Source organism: Protopterus annectens, chromosome 10.part0 (assembly GCF_019279795.1).
Source record: "Protopterus annectens isolate FY-2018-M chromosome 10.part0, PAN1.0, whole genome shotgun sequence".
Taxonomy (NCBI): domain Eukaryota; kingdom Metazoa; phylum Chordata; order Ceratodontiformes; family Protopteridae; genus Protopterus; species Protopterus annectens.
In genome coordinates this window covers 557,269,551-557,286,242 of record NC_056744.1, presented here as the reverse complement: position 1 = coordinate 557,286,242, position 16,692 = coordinate 557,269,551, and positions in this window count along the sequence as shown.

The following is a 16,692-nucleotide window of genomic DNA, read 5'->3' as shown; positions in this document are numbered from 1 at the left end:
CCTCTGCTGAAAATGGACATGTATCCAGCCAGACTAGCCCGGTCAACAAATGTAAAATAAAATAAAATAAAAAAAAAAAAAAAAATATATATATATATATATATATATATATATATGTTCCTGAATGCAATTTCATTGAACTGAAATGTTCGAAATCTCAAAAGACTGAACTGTGCAAAAAAAAAAAAAAATTAATACTTTAAACACTAATAGAAGTGGGGGGCTTTTCCCCCTACACCCCCCCTACTTAAATATACCAACTCCACACCACAGTGGAGGAAATAGCAAACTCCAATGACGGCCCAATGATTTATTTCCCTGGGAAATAACTCTATGTTCCGTCAGTTCACTCTTCTGACATTTCGAACATTTTAGTTCGATGAAATTAAATTCGGCATTTTCAACATTCAAAATGCTGATAGGAACTCGTGTGTGTGTGTGTGTGTGTGTGTGTGTGTGTGTGTGTGTGTGTGTGTGTATGTATATATATATATATATATATATATATATATATATATATATATATGTGTGTGTGTGTGTGTAATACAGCCCAAAAAGCCTATATAACATGGAGTTGACAGTGATGTTACTTATGTTAATATGGATCCCACAGTGATAAAATACAGACAAAGCAAATGCAGTTATGTATGCAGGCACCGACATAGGTTTATGATGGCATATGCAATGCAGTAACAGAATATAGTTATGCTGATGTGACATACAGGACACCTGTTGGCCAGATATCTTTATGTAGAAAAAACAGCAACATTATTTTCACATAACACAGTTATGCTGCAGAGTGCTTCAGCCTATGTACATGGTAGAGAAACATACCTGGTCTGTCTGTATGTGCACCTGCATGGCTCATATCCCCAGAAGTTGTACCCACAGGTTACAATGTCAGGGAATTATCAGTATGAGAGTATACCCCACTTGCATGACAGGAGTCAGAGCCAATTACAGGTAATGGTCACAGTAACCATATATGTAGACACTCACCTGGCGTGTACTGCTACTGGCCACAAGTAGATGGACCTGTGCAAATGAATGCAGGCAATATTACACATGATGATTGTACTGCAATGTATGGACTCAATTTGTATGGCAGCATGTCATTATACTTATGTTGGTTGTCGTCACCTTATGTCAACCCATGTGCACAATGCAATTCTGCTGCTGCAACACAAGAATAACAGCACATGAATATGATTCAACAACAATCTGTACTGAGGTACTTTATATGCAACAAGGTTAAGCAAAGTAACCCATACATGTGCGACCTAGATCACCTGCTTCTATCCCACCAGCATTGCAAGCAATGCCCCCACTCACCATAAGTAGTGATGTGAAAAACCTGTGTGATCTCATCTGGAGGTGTCAATGGTGAACTACCAATGGTGACATCCCTCAACCTCTCTTACTAACATACCCTGTTGGTTGCACAAATTATCATATCAGAGCACTGTTGGTGATAAGTCTAATGAGGATCTGTTATGATGTCCCACACCATTACTCACATTGGTGAGGTCAGTACAAACTTCATCTACACTATATGCCTGCCCACCCAAGGCATCTTTATCCATGTTGGTGAAGAGCATCTATTATAATTTTGTTTTCCTGTAGTGAAAAATTGTCATCCTTATGTCTGTTTGCTATCTGGAGGACAGCTATAGGCATATGGTTACATTAATACAAGAGCCCACATATGGATATGGTTATGTTGACAGCTTATACCAATTTAATATAGGTTCATAGGTTCATAGGAGGTTACTAGGCTAGAGGCCATAGAGCCATTATATAAGCCAGTCCATGTTAGTCCCAGCTTGTCCCAATTGTTCTTGGTTAGATGGACGTACTTTGTGGATCAGCACTGACTACCCCTATCCATGAGGGACATGGGTGTCACCTCAGGGTGAATTTGCAGTCACCCATCCATTTGTGTAGGTTGCACTTGAATAAGGTCATTGAGGTGCTCTGCTTCACATGAATTGGAAGTTTATTCCAGAGCAGTGACAATCTCTGGAGATGTACTGTCATTCCAGCATGTTCCGCTAATGTCACAAGCAAGGCTGAGATAACTAGAGCAAGTGACTCTAGTGCCATTTGATTTGTGGATGTGCAGCATTTCCGACAGGTTGGGGTCAGTGACTGCCCTGTAGGCCAGGCACATGCCACCTTAACGTAGCCTATATGATACAAAGTACAATGACAGGGCTTTAAGTCTCTTCACGTAGGTCATAGTTTGGAGGCCCTGTATCTTCTAACTGTAACCCTCTAGTGGTTTCTTCAGTTGCTGCAGGTGTCTGATGAGATACATGCAGAAGGGAGCATTTCACTCTATTAATGTTTTGATTATGGCCAAGTAAATTGGGGGTCATAACATCCTTAGACCTGGATGTGATGCCTTTACTTATGAGATGCTCAATGTAGAAAGCTTTCCTTACCACTATGGAAACCTGTTTGAGTTAGCTCCTCCTATAATATGTTAACATTGTCGGAGGAGTCAATGATTGTACCTAGTTTACAATCATCAATGAACTTAGTAAGGCAAAGGTCATCTACTTTAACCTGGACTTCTGAGCAATAAATTTCAAATAACAAAGGGCCCAGTACAGATTCTCGCAGTATGCCACTGGTGACAGGTCTACTCGTAGAGGCGGAGTAACCAGCTTTGACAGTATGTGCTCTGTTTGCAAGCCAGTTAGCTACCCATCTGGTGATGTAAGGGTTAACACATAGCTGGGAGAGTTTTTCAATGATACCCGAATAGGGGATTGTGTCAAAGGCTTTGGCTAGGTCCAGATTGGCAGTATAGACTGTTTTACCTTCATCCAGGGCTTTGGTGAGTTTCTCAAAGAAGTCTACCAGGTTCTATAAGCAAAATCTATCCTTAACAAAGCCAAACTGAGTTGGATCAAGAGTTTAAAGGTCACCTATGTTCTTGCTGATAAGGTCCATAATGATATTTTCCATGGCCTTGCAGATGAGGCTGGTTAGATTTAGGGGTCTGTAGTTCCCAGGGTTGGTTGATGGCCCCTTTATATGCAAGGGGATTACATTTGCTGTTCTCTATTCTTCTGGTACAAAGCCAGTTGTCAGGCTATGGTTAAACAGAATGACAAGTGGATCAGTTAGGTCCTGTTTCAGAATGCTTAGTAAGAAAACTGGGATGTTATCTGGTCCCATTGAGGCTGTGTTTTTGACCTTGTAGAGCTCAGACATGACTTGATCTCTAAAGACACTAGGTAGAGAACTGGTGTTAGGTATGCTTTGAGGTATGGTTGGTGAGGAGATGGCGGTGAAGTTTGCACCAAATCTGTCAGCTAGCAATTTGGCAATTTCCTCCAGTATAGTGTAAGTGGTAGCATCTACTACCAATTCAGCACATAGTTGGACACTTCCTTTTAGATTTCAGACATAGTTAAAGTATGTCTTATGAATGACCTTGTCTAGGAAAGCTTCATAGTTAGCTTTAGAGGACTTTACAAGACTTCTGATTTGCTTGTACAATCTGTGGAGGGAATTCTTCCTCTGCAGAGGTAGTAGCCTCTTGTTCTTGGACATCCATTTCTTCCTTTTGTTATGAATCTGTTTACACTAGATGTCCACCAATGTGACTTGTTTTTCTAGGAGGGCCTGGTTTTAATCCAGTCAGGTACAGTTGACTCTATACAGTTGCTAAGGTGATTATACAGACCATTTGTGTACATCTATGCATAGAAGTTTTTACTGCCTGGGATTGCAGGGGGTATAAAAGTTTTTGTACATCATTTAGTAGGCTGTTGTTTGCTTTGGAGAAGTTCCTTATTTTATTTATTTTTCTGCTCCATTGGGGGTGTGGGTCCAATAGTTACTTAGAATGAGACTGATTTATGGTCCAACCTTTCCAGGGAGGGCATCACATAGGAGGCAGCGCAATGACCACCCATGTTGGTGAGTACTATGTCAAAGACATTACAGCCCCTTGTTGGGGTACAGACTATCTATTCCGGAGCATTTACATTGACAAAGTCCAGGAACCTCTGGATTAGCAGGTTTGAGCTCACATGTGTTACCCAGCCAATGGAGGGATAATTGAAATCTCCCGTGACTATGACGTTGGGCTGTATGGAATGTGACTCCAGTAAGTCCAGATAGGCATTGTGCTTTTCTTGGTTCATGGAGGAGGACCTATAGCTAACAATGATGTGGTATTGAGTTTTGCCTGTAGTTAATTGGGCATGACGTAGTTCAAGATGGTCATACTGTCTGATCAATCTGGAAGTGTATTTGGCTTTAATGAAGATTGATACACCTCCACCATTGGTTCTTTCAAGCTCATTCTAAGGTCAGAGTGTGTGAAAGGAATTGTAGCCATTATAAGGTCTGAATGCGTGGAAGGAATTGTAGCCTTCCAAAGCTGGGGTGCTCTCTGGGCCTTGAACCATGTTTGAGTTACTGCACAGATATCAGCATCTTCCAAGATGAGGAGTCCTTCCAGGGAGTGCAGCTTTATATTTAGACACCTAACATTAAGCAGCAGACACTTAAGCTTGTCTTGTGTGGATTTTGCTATGTCAGAAATTCTGTCATTTTGACATTACCTAAAAAAGGCACTGTGGGGAAGCAAGCACCTTAGCCAGTATCCAAAATCCTAGAGGAGACCATCTCTGGCAAAGCCTGTTGACCATGTCATCCAAGGCTGACAAATACTGGATCCCCCTGGAATGGCACCAAAAGCTAAGCCAATTGTAGAAGTCAATAATGTTTTGTTTATATTGTGGCATCATCCTGGCTGAAGGTAGTATGCTGCTTAGGGCTAGGGGAAATACCTGCCTGCTACACATAATCTGAGAGCTCAGTCATGTCTCTTCATATAGTCCAGGAAGGTGCATCTCAAGTCATTCACCCCCAACATGGATATGACAGACTCATAATGGTACTTGTTGTTGAGTGACCTGAGTGCATGCATGATCTGATGGATCCTGGCACCCAATAGGCAGTTGATTGTGACCTTCATCTTGTCCAGCCTGGTGAGAGGGACATCTGTGTGTCTCACTATGGAGTTTCCTATGACCAAGACATTAGATTTCTGAGGTGTTTTGCATTAGGGGCTTATTTGGTGAGACACTGATATGTGTGTTGTTATGGGCAGTGGTTTCTATACACGTTGAATTATGTGCAGATAATTTACTTACACTTGGGAGGTCTGTGATCTTTTATTAGGCTTCTAGTGAGTAACTCCATGTGTGTGGCTTTATGTTTTGTGTCCTGAACTTGTGTGAGAGGTGAAGTGCGTAAGCTGCCAACCTGTTTGATGTCTTGTTTTTTGTTACATGAGAGGATTGTTTCCAAATTGATAGTGTAGTAACATCTCTCACATATGCTATTTGTTTGTTTCAGGAGTAAGTGGTTGTCAGTATACATGAGGCAATTACTGCATTGCCTCAGGATGTCCATGTCAATCAGGCTGCCAGAGAAATGGTGGGAAAGTCACCATCCATAATGGCTGGTTTATAGTATAGTATTGTTGGGGAGTGGGTAAGATAGATCAGTTTATGATGTAGGAATAACAGAGGGGCTTATTCTGTTGACAGCTTAAGGTGAAGAGCTGTGGTGATGCTTTTCAGTGTGAAGTTGAGATGTCTGCAGAACAACAGGGGACTTGGGAGAGTTCTACTGACAGTCAACTAAGGAAATTGTAAGTTTCCAGGCATTTGCATCCATCCAGGGTAGCTCTAACCCCTGTTGTGAGATGCACAACAAAGCACAAATGTGAGGCTTAAATACAGGCAAAATTCAACAGTTTTAAGACAAACTGCCAATGGGAAAGCCCAAACTGAGCCTTTTTCCAACAATCCCCAATTCAGATGGAACCTGAGCTACACACTTCTGCCGCAAGGGTGCAGGGAGGCCTTCTTAATGTAAGATGGCTGGTTTAGAACACAGTGATACCAAACAGAAAGCCACCATATCTGTAAACATAATAAAGACAGCACATGGTAAACAGACATAAACATGGATATATTTAGATTGAGGCAATATGTGTAGTACATGTTTTAGTAAGCATCAATGAATAAATATCCATAAGATAACTATAAATACATACTACATAGTAACATATGGATACTATTGGAATCTGTAGTTTTCCATACACCACAGACTGTACTGAGTCACTAGCAATATATATGGACAATTTGTTTGTGCGTCCTTATGTAGTTTTGACTGGTGCTGTTCATTGCTTTCTGTACATGTGTATATGGGAAAGCAGTGCTTGTTAGTGATGCGATGTACTCACTTGTTTGCATGCAGGTCAATTCTATACCCCTCCAGTAATTCACATACATTTTTTATATTGCACACAATTTCCTATAAATGTAGCTATCTAAGCATGAACACATACATTTCTAAGGAGTAATGATAACAATAGACTATAAGGAGAGAAACATATCCCAGCACAGCAATGCTAGCAGGTGAAAAATTACATTTGCAGCTACCTATGAGCCATGTATACCTGAAAGTAAGGCCAGTTATGTGCACACTGCTTTTAAGTCCCACTTGTACCATATGTAATTAATGAGATACATGAAAATTTTAAGTTTTGGAATCCCATTTGCACACATCTGCATAAGTTCTCAAAATTTTGTGCATTAAATAATAGCTCAGTGTAACAGGAAGGTGGTGCATGCAAATACCCAGTAGGTATCGTTAAACAGGACCATATGTAACACGTGCCCACTATCTTCCAGTGATCTGATACCATCCCATAGGTGCCACTTTTAAATTGTGATGTCAATACAGTAACACATCAGAGTATTCCTACTTGCGAACTGAGTGGAACCACAGTGAGCAGTTTATTGAATTGTGATATATCAACCATTTCAACATCGTTATCAAGATGGCTACTTCCAAGAGTCTTTGATGTGTCTGGGCATCCAACTAGACTTAGGAGGCGACAACGTAGATTCTCAGCATCTATGCTGGAGTGGAGTATCACATGAAAGCCAGACCATAGAACCAGACTGCAAGGGAGCATCAACATCATATAGGAATCGACAGACCTGGAATACCCCTTTATCACCTCTATGATGGCCTGCATTGAAGTGACACACAAGGTCTTCATCAGAGGGTCACTGAGGTGCAAAGATGCCAGTGGATGTCTACACAAATTGCCATAATCCTAAGTATACCTGTACATTCCTAAGGAAATCAGAGATATAGCTGTGTCCCATACGTCATATATATATATATATATATATATATATATATATATATATATATATATATATATATATATATATATATATATATATATGTATATACATATGAATTTTAAACCCATTAACTATCTGTACTTATCTGGGTTATCAAGAATGATAAGTGACTATTCTTTCTGCAGTTATGGGTTATTTGTTCAATATTGTTTTATCATGTATATACTATTAAACATTTTACATGTTTCTGCTTAGAGGCAAATAAGTAGATCATTTCACATATCCAGTATGGCCATGTATCACTGACACCTGTATGTGCTGATGACTATTAATTTCTCTATTATCCATAATACTTCAAGAGTATTGCAGAGTCTACTTTTATACGTGTGAACGTTAACTCATACAGACATCCTAATCCATTCTGCTTTACAAAATGCACAGTATTATTAAAATCCCATTTGTCACAAGACAACTGCAGGTCTGGTGTCTACCTATCTCTGATGTTGTAAAACGTGATTCTATCTGGCAGCTGTATGGAGCTTGACAACCTATAGCATTTAGCTGTCAGATGTTTGTTTATTCCTCTGTCATCTGTATGCACACGTACACACACACACACACACACACACACACACACACACACACACACACACACACACACACACACACACACACACACACACACACTAGTAGTTTGTCAAGAAAGGCTGCCTTGTGCTGTGCGTTAGCTCATCCTGTACAGCAAGAGGCCAACATGTGTCGATTGCAGTTGTGTGCGTTGAGATCCATGAAGGGGATACTTCTCATTACATATTGATTGCCGTGTGTTTAAAATGGAAATACTTATATAGATACCTGCTCATTGATATCTACAGATATTTTGCACATGCTTAGGATATAGTAATTATTGGTCAGATTTCTACAAATATCTCTATTTTCCATAATGTTCTGCCAACAGCAACTGTTTTGCTACAGTTTTATGTATAAAGCTTTGAACAATGTGGAATAGTTCTGCAAAATGAATTTGCAATACTATAACACTGACAAACTAATTTAAGGTACATGTCTGTCATTGTTAAATTCAATTCACCATCCTTCTCATACTTATATTTGGAGGGAGTGAAATGGTTGGATATACTCTTTGGCTGTAGAACAGGGACATCCCTTGATATCATGGATATTTTAAACATATACATTGTAATCTGACAACAAAATATATGTACCTATTTTCTTCCCTCCCACCTAAACTGCATTATGGTGTATATATTAACCAGGAATTTGTAGCTGTGTTAAGAGCAACTATGTGTTTTAGTGTTCCACTGGCTAAGTTATGTAATTTTACATTTATTTATTTATTTATTTATTTTCATTTTTTTTGTGTTGTGACCACTGTGCTGACATTTTATTAATAAATGCACAACATGTTGTACATTATTTAGCCATCCTGTAAAGCGTAAGCCTTAATCCATATTTCTACCCTATCCCTTTACATTCATACCTCTGATTTGTTTAACTACATTTCCTCCATGCACTTTCAGGCAAGATGGATTAGCTAGGCAGGGAGGTGTCAGGGTTAGGGTGTAAACATAATGGATAGTTGTAGGTTTGAATGTGAGGTTTCCCAATCTGTGTAGTTTTCCAAACATGTAAAGGACGGTGTGTGAAGCATGCAGATTGTGTAATGCTATTCAGTTTAAAAGTTAAAGAACATGACTTTAGTGTTATTTTATACATATATCGTGTCATTTATACATGCTTTTTATTTTTTACAGGTGATGTGGAGCATACTACAAATCATGCCTTGTGCATTGACAGGATGCATAAACTGGAGAAGCAGCTCATGGAGAGAGGTATGCTGATCACTTCTTCACGTTTTACCTGAAATTGATCTGATCCTTGTTAGAGGACTGGGTTTTTTTTCACATTAACATGCATACAACTTGAAATGCAGGAATACCCATCATACATCTGTAAGGTAACTGCAATAGTTATACAATCCCTTTATTACCAGTAAGAATTTCATAAAAATATGTTGCATCAGAGTTTGCAGACTGTTGAAGGTAATGCTTTGAATTGTATGTCACAACCTAGATGACAGTCAGTTATGTGTAAATGTCACAGTGCTTTTGAGTATGATGATTCCTATATAAATTAGTAGTGCTTTGCTTGTTATTTATGTCTGAATGTAGCGTTCATTGACTGATCTGTTGTGCCTAGTCTGCCTATTCACATACTGAATCTGTGTTTGCTGTTTCAGAGTTAACATTCTTATTGGCAGATGATGTCTGACATGAATGCACTTCAGTTCAACAAGGGTGGTGACTGTGCCTGCTACACCTTTAATGCTTTGTTTACAACACACCTGTATCTTGTGTTTGGGATAGTTGTGCATATAGCCATTCTTGTTTTTCATTTCTATCTGCCTGTTATATAATTAGCAATAAGCATCATGCTGTTTTAATTTTGTATGGTCATAGATAGTGAATGCTAATAAATGCCTTTTCGACAATTATATATTAGTAGACAGTATTGTTTATAGGACATAACTTATGTTTTTGTATATCACAGGCTGTCACTGTATTTATGATTGTCCATTATTTCTAGGATGTTGTGTTGTATTTTAAAAATTTGATGTTGGGTCAGTCATTGTTGGCTTGCTCCGCTCTCTTGCATATAACTTTTCCTACTAGATTGTCATGTCATTATATTTTCATTATACCAATATGTAAATTGTTGGCTGTTCACATTACTTATTACATGCACACACACCTTGGTTGCAGTTGACATTCATACACCAACATTAATGTGCATACATACAAGATAGGAAACATTGAAATACTGATATTATCTCAGACAGTCCACTGGACAATGTAGGGAGGCATATATGAAATGTTAACCACTGCAGGTCACATCATTCATGTTATAGTGTCATTTTCACAGTGTTGTTTGCAATGTAGATATGTACATAACTGCTGCATGACATGGTGTCATTGCATGCTTATCCCCAAATGTCATGATATGTAAGTGTGCTGGCTGTGCGCATGCTTGTCATGCATAATGATGGCTGATAAGCAAGTGTTCAGTTAATGAAAAGATGTCCATTCGTAAGCTGGTATGTATGTCATGGCATGGCCTGGAGTAACATGCCCACATTCTGTTATGGATACAGTGGTACTGAAATGGGCAAGTATTGAAATCATCCGTAATTATAGATAATTGGGCATAAGAAATGTGCCATGTTTGTAAATATCCACCCACTAACAGCAATTATTTTTATTATACTCTTACCTAATCATTTTAGGTCATATAATTTGAGAATGTAGTTTTAATGACACCTGCAATGTATGCTGATATACCTTTATTCTCAAATGCAGACACCACATGTTGATAGTATAGTAGTTAATGTCTGTTAGATTTCTGGTGTACACATCAGGTTGTGTTTAATGTCAGTCATGGTTCTCACAAGAATGTGTGGCCTCATAGACATGTGGTTTACATTGTTATGGTTTTGATTAATGGTCCACATTAAATGTGGTGGTACACTTGACTATGGGCATACCTTACTCTAAGGTTTTATATTGACTTGTTTCTGACTGTGCATTGTGTCACAGTGGGTGTATTATGTAGGTTCATAGATTCATAGTTTAGTACTAGGCTAACTGCCTTTGTGGGCCATTTTAAGCCTAGCCATTTTCCGCATATGAGAATCAAACCCAGCAGCTTGTGTCTATAAGATAGACACCTTAACCATTATGCCAACTTCATACCCTTCCTGTATGTACTCGTGTAGTTGCAGGTATGCATATTATGTACATTTTTTCTTGACTTGTAATTCCCATTGACAAAGGATGGGACCTGTGAACACTCACCCATCCGATGACAGAGATGAATGCATGTCAGACAAACCGAGTTCTTGATGATGATGATGACAACCATGATGAATATGATGATGACACGAAAGAAGCTGGACTTGCATGTGCCATCATCCCTTTTACAGACCAGAGGAAATGCCATCCAGCACCACCACAAGATGATTATTGGGAACAGATCTAGGAGGTCATGACTGATGTCATTCTGACAGAGATGACGGACATGATGGTGAATATTTTTCAGATGGCATGGACTATGCAGGGCTTATTCAGGGAAGTAGCCCAGGAGGTCATTCATGATGTTCAACCCCAACAGAGCAGACCCTCAAGGCTGTAAGTATTGTCTGTGTGATCCACTAGTGTAAGGCTGCCACTATGCTGTTTGTCACATAAGTGATTGGTAATCATTTTGTGTGTGTGTGTGTGTGTGTTTGTGCGCATTCATGTGTGTGTGCATGTGTGTGTCTGTGTGTGTCTGTGTGTGTGTGTGTATGTGTGTGTGCATGTGTGTACGTGTGTGTGTGTGCACGCGCACTTGTGTGCGTGTGTGCACATGTGCGCATGTGTGCACATGTGTGCATGTGTGTGTGCGTGTGTGTGCGTGCATGCGTGCATGTGTGTGTGTGTGTGTGTGTGCGTGTGTGTGTGTGTGCGTGTGTGCATGTGTGCGTGTGTGTGTATGTGTGTATGTCTGTGTATGTGTGTGATCCTATTCATGCACTGCAGCATATTGTTTAATGGCCAATGCACTGTGGTCCTGTATGCCACAGTTATGCATTTTGCAGTTAACATGCCACTCCTGTTGCAAGATTTGCACTGTATACATGTGTAAGCTTAACAGCAACTTGCAAGAAAAAAACATTGCCTATAACCCACTACTAAGGCAGTGGTATGGGTATGATTTATGGGTTGCCATGTTATGTCTATTCAACAGCAGGACATGTTCTTGGCCCTGTGCTTCATATGACACTTGCCATGCTGTCACACTGGAGTACTAGCCTTGTGTGTGGCATGAATTTGGCACCATGTTGTATCATTTAAATGTTTCTGCTATATATGGGAGGTCCTACTTTACTGAATGCATAGATTGGCACCATACCATTCCTGTTCAACCCTGGTACTGCTAACTTATATAGTAACATTAAAGTATGCCTTCTTTTAGCCTATGTTGCATTTCTGCATGCATTCCTTATTCACATATATTTGCATATTTTATCAAATGGTGTACACATGCACTGACTTTTATACATGTCTCTACATATTCAGATCAATAGAGAAATACCATTGTGTCATGCGTAGTCATTGAATTCATGTTAATGTGCTGTAATGTTGTTCACAGGGCTGTCCTTTGCTCAGTCATATCCATGGTCAGGGATATCTAACCACAGGTGTTTCTTCCACGTGTTGTTTTACATTGGCATGACAGCATGTATGTTTATGTAATACTGATTATTAGTTTGTTTAACTGTTCCTCTTGTTGTTGGATGATTGGACAATACTGTGTGTGTGTGTGTGTGTGTGTGTGTGTGTGTGTGTGTGTGTGTGTGTGTGTGTGTGTGTGTGTGTGTGTGTGTGATTTATACATGACCATTTTTCTTGATGTTGGCAATGCAGTCTTCTTGGAGAAGGTTCACCTGCACCCTAGTGGCAGGAGTGTGCAGTTAGAACTTGTCAGATCGAAGACTGCTGGAACGGGGTTCAGTTTTTAGCTTTTTATTGGTTAATTGGTTACTTTGTTTAAATCAGTTTGCTCATTTGCTACTATTATATTAAAAAAAAATCACTTTATGCATTGCCACTTAGGTAGGGTTAAACTATTCCCAGCACCATAAAGTTTGCTCTTCACATTTTCCCTTAGAACTAGCCAGTTTTTTAGTTTTAGCACTCAAATCTGCTTCTTTGAGCTCAGCACTTGTTCATAACTCATTGTACGCATTAAATAAGCTATAAATTACTACAGAACTCAACTTTCCTCACTTGTCTAGAGGAAAACAGTTTTTAGTACTTAATAAATAAGCACCTATTCAGGCATGTCTAAGGGTCATCTCCTGGTGGTTTCTCCTGTCTACCTGATGAATCTGGGCATCCTGGAACAATGCAGCAATTGACTCATGTACACAGACAACCCTCTCCTCCTACCACCCAACACTATAACCTGTGAGAGATGCACTTATATAGCCAAACTGGAAACAAAGCTCTCTTCACCCAAGACTGGACTAGACAGTCAAGAGGAGAAGGTAAACACTTGCACCACACCACACTCATCACATAGTCTTTCAAAACCCTCACCAGCAAAACACAGACATAGAAACACAAAACACACACCTACATTCGTGGAGGCTCTCAATAAAAGTTTGCTCAAGCAACAGAGACCTCCAAAGCAGAAACTCAAGCAACCTCCACCCCCCAACACAACCCAAATGACACTTAGCCCACAAACTCAGTGTGCCACTCAACCACAGCCCATAAGGCATAACAACGTACCCAACACTCTAGTCATAGGTGAATCTATAGTCAGGCACACTGATGTTCCACTCACCAGGCTAAACAAGGAGAGAGTTACTGTCAGCTGCCTGTCAGGTGCCAGAATCCACCACATAATGAATGCACGCACTCAGGTCACTCCCCAACAAGTACAAATATGACTCTGTCATTGTCCATGTTAGTGTGAATGACCTGAGATGTACCTCCTTGGACTACATGAAAAGAGACATGGAGGAGCTCTCCAATCTTGTAGCACAGGCAAGTATGACCCTAGTCCTGAGTAGCATCCTGCTATCACCTAGAATGATACCACATTACAAGGATACAATGACTGACTTCAACAATTGGCTAAGTTTCTGGTGTCATTCTAAGAGAATCCAGTATCTGTCTGCTTGGGATGACATGATCGGCAGACCATGATGCTTTGCCAGAGATGGCCTGCACGTGTCGCCCTTGGGATTCTGGATACTGGCTAAGGCTCTTGCCACCCCTATAGTGCCTTTATTAGGCAAGGTTCAAATTACAAATTCACCACCATAACAGGTACAAGCAAACAAAATCTGAGGGCAATGCTACTCAATGCTTGAAGTCTAAACCTCAAAATGCATTCAATCGAGGCACTCCTTAAAATGGAGAATATCGACATCTGTACAGTGACAGAGACCTAGTTCAAGGCTCCAGACAGCATCCTTGCATTACCAGGCTATAAATCATGCCACACCTTTTGGCCACCTAACCTGGACCGAAACACTAAAGGTGGAGGTGTGTCCATATTCATTAAGGATATCCACACCTCCAGGCTAGTTGTTCAGCATAGTGCATCCGAGATTATCCAAGTGCAACTAAGTCTGGGCAAGACCGCAATCCAAATTGTAACTTGTTAAGATCCCCCACCATGCCCCAGGATTCCTACTACTCATTTCTTGATACACTGGAAAATATTAGGGTAGAACCCAACACTCTAATAATGGGCGATTTCAACTACCCCATCATTAACTGGGAAAAGTAATCATGTACCAACTCTTTTGCTCAATGTTTCCTGGAATTCATAAATTACAATGCCTTGAATCAACTTAGCCACAGCCCTACCAGGGGCAGCAATACCTAGACCTGGTCATTACCAACATGGGCGACCGGTGTTCCACACCAGAGGTCAATTCTTCGTTGGTCAGATCCGACCACCACCCTAGACATCCACATCTTGCCTCATCCCCCATTAGAGAAACCACTGTAAAAAATTTCTCCAAAGCCAACCTTATGCTTCTTAAGACAGAAGTGGCATTCTTCATGACACCCATGCAGATGGGCAATAGAGGTACAACTGCTGAATCCTACACAAATGCACTTATGAGCATTTACATAAGTGCATGGATCATGCTATCCCTAACAGAACCAAAATGCTATCCTCCAAAAAAAAAGAAGTCAATCTGGTGGTCCCCTGCCATAAACAAACTCTACAACAGAAGAAAGAAACTATTGCAAAAAATAATAAAATCCCATGATTGGAGGAACTCCCTGGTCAGTCTTAGTAAGAAGCTGAGATTCATCATAAAATTCTCCAAAGCTAGTTACAACCACTGATGCTAAAGACAACCACAAAGCATTCTATAGCTATGTCAAGAATCTCAATGGCAACACTCAGATCTGCTCTGAGTTACAGCACAATGGCACTAAATATACAGAACCAACTGATATTGCCAATATTCTGGCAGATAAGTTCGGTGCTAACTTTATCCCCCCTCTTACCCCCTAAAGGGCTCATCTCTATACCAGAAAAATGCAAATTTCCTGTAATCATGGCTGCACAGGTAAAAACCACACTCTCCAAAGCCAAGAACACAGCATCCATCGACCTGACAACATCCCAGCCTGTGTTCTACATGAACTACAGAATGAACTGTCACCCCACCTAAGCACCATGTTCAGTCATAGCCCTACATCAAGGTTTGTGTCCACTAAATGGTGCACAATGACGGTTATTCCACTCCACAAAGTGGGAACCACCACAGACCCCAGGAACAACCACCCCATTAGCCTAACAAGCCTGGTCTGCAAGGCCATGGAACGTATCATTGTGAAACTTATAAACAAAGACATTGGCAATCTCCAAACCCTGGACCCCACCCAGCTCAGGTTTGTTAAAGGCAGATCATGTCTCCAAAACCTGATAGACTTCTTTGAATCAGTCACCAAAGCCATAGATGAGGGTAAGGTGGTTCACAGAGCCGATCAAGATCTCGCCAACACTTTTGACACCATCCCCCACTCTGGAATTATAGATAAACTCACTAAACTAGGTATAAATCCCTATGTCACAAGATGGGTTGCCAACTGGCTCACTGACAGAACCTACACTATGAAAGTAGCAGACTCCAAATCCGAATTCAGACCGGTGACAAATGGAGTACCACAGGGTTCAGTCCTGGGTCCTCTCCTGTTTGGTATCTACTTTTCTGAAGTACAGGCTAACACAGAATTTCTTTGGCTAATGAAGTTCACAGATGACTGCAAACTAGAAGCCATAATCGAAACTCCTAATGATGTGGACATACTACAAAAGGGTCTCACTGAGACGGATGCCTAGTGTCAAAGCCATGGCCGCAAGCTCAATGCCAAAAATGCAATGTCATCCCCTTTGGTAAAAACTTTGCACCCATGAGCTACCACATAGGCGGTAGTCTACTTAACACCAAAAGTGTGATAAGAGACCTTGGGACACAGGTGGAGAGTAGTCTCTCCTTCGATAATCACATCGTCACAGTAGTCAGGAAATCCTGCTACATGGCAGATCTCATCACAAAAGGTTTCTCATCCAGGAAAAAAGAGGTCATTGTTCCCTTCTACTCGTCACTCACTGGACCCATTATAGAGTAAAATGCCCCTTTTGATATGTACATCACAAGACATCTACAACAAGTGGAAAGGATGCAGAAATACCTCACAAAGAGGATACCAGCCTCAAACAGATGCCCTATGTAGACTGTCTCAAAAAACTCCAGCTTTACTCCGTAGCATATCACTTATTCAGAAGCAGTCTCTGCCTAACATACAAAGCTATGTCAAACCCAGAGCTGTTGGACATGCTCCACTTAAAGAAATCACAATCTCTCCAAGTTACATGCTCTAGGGACCTAAACCTTGTCACC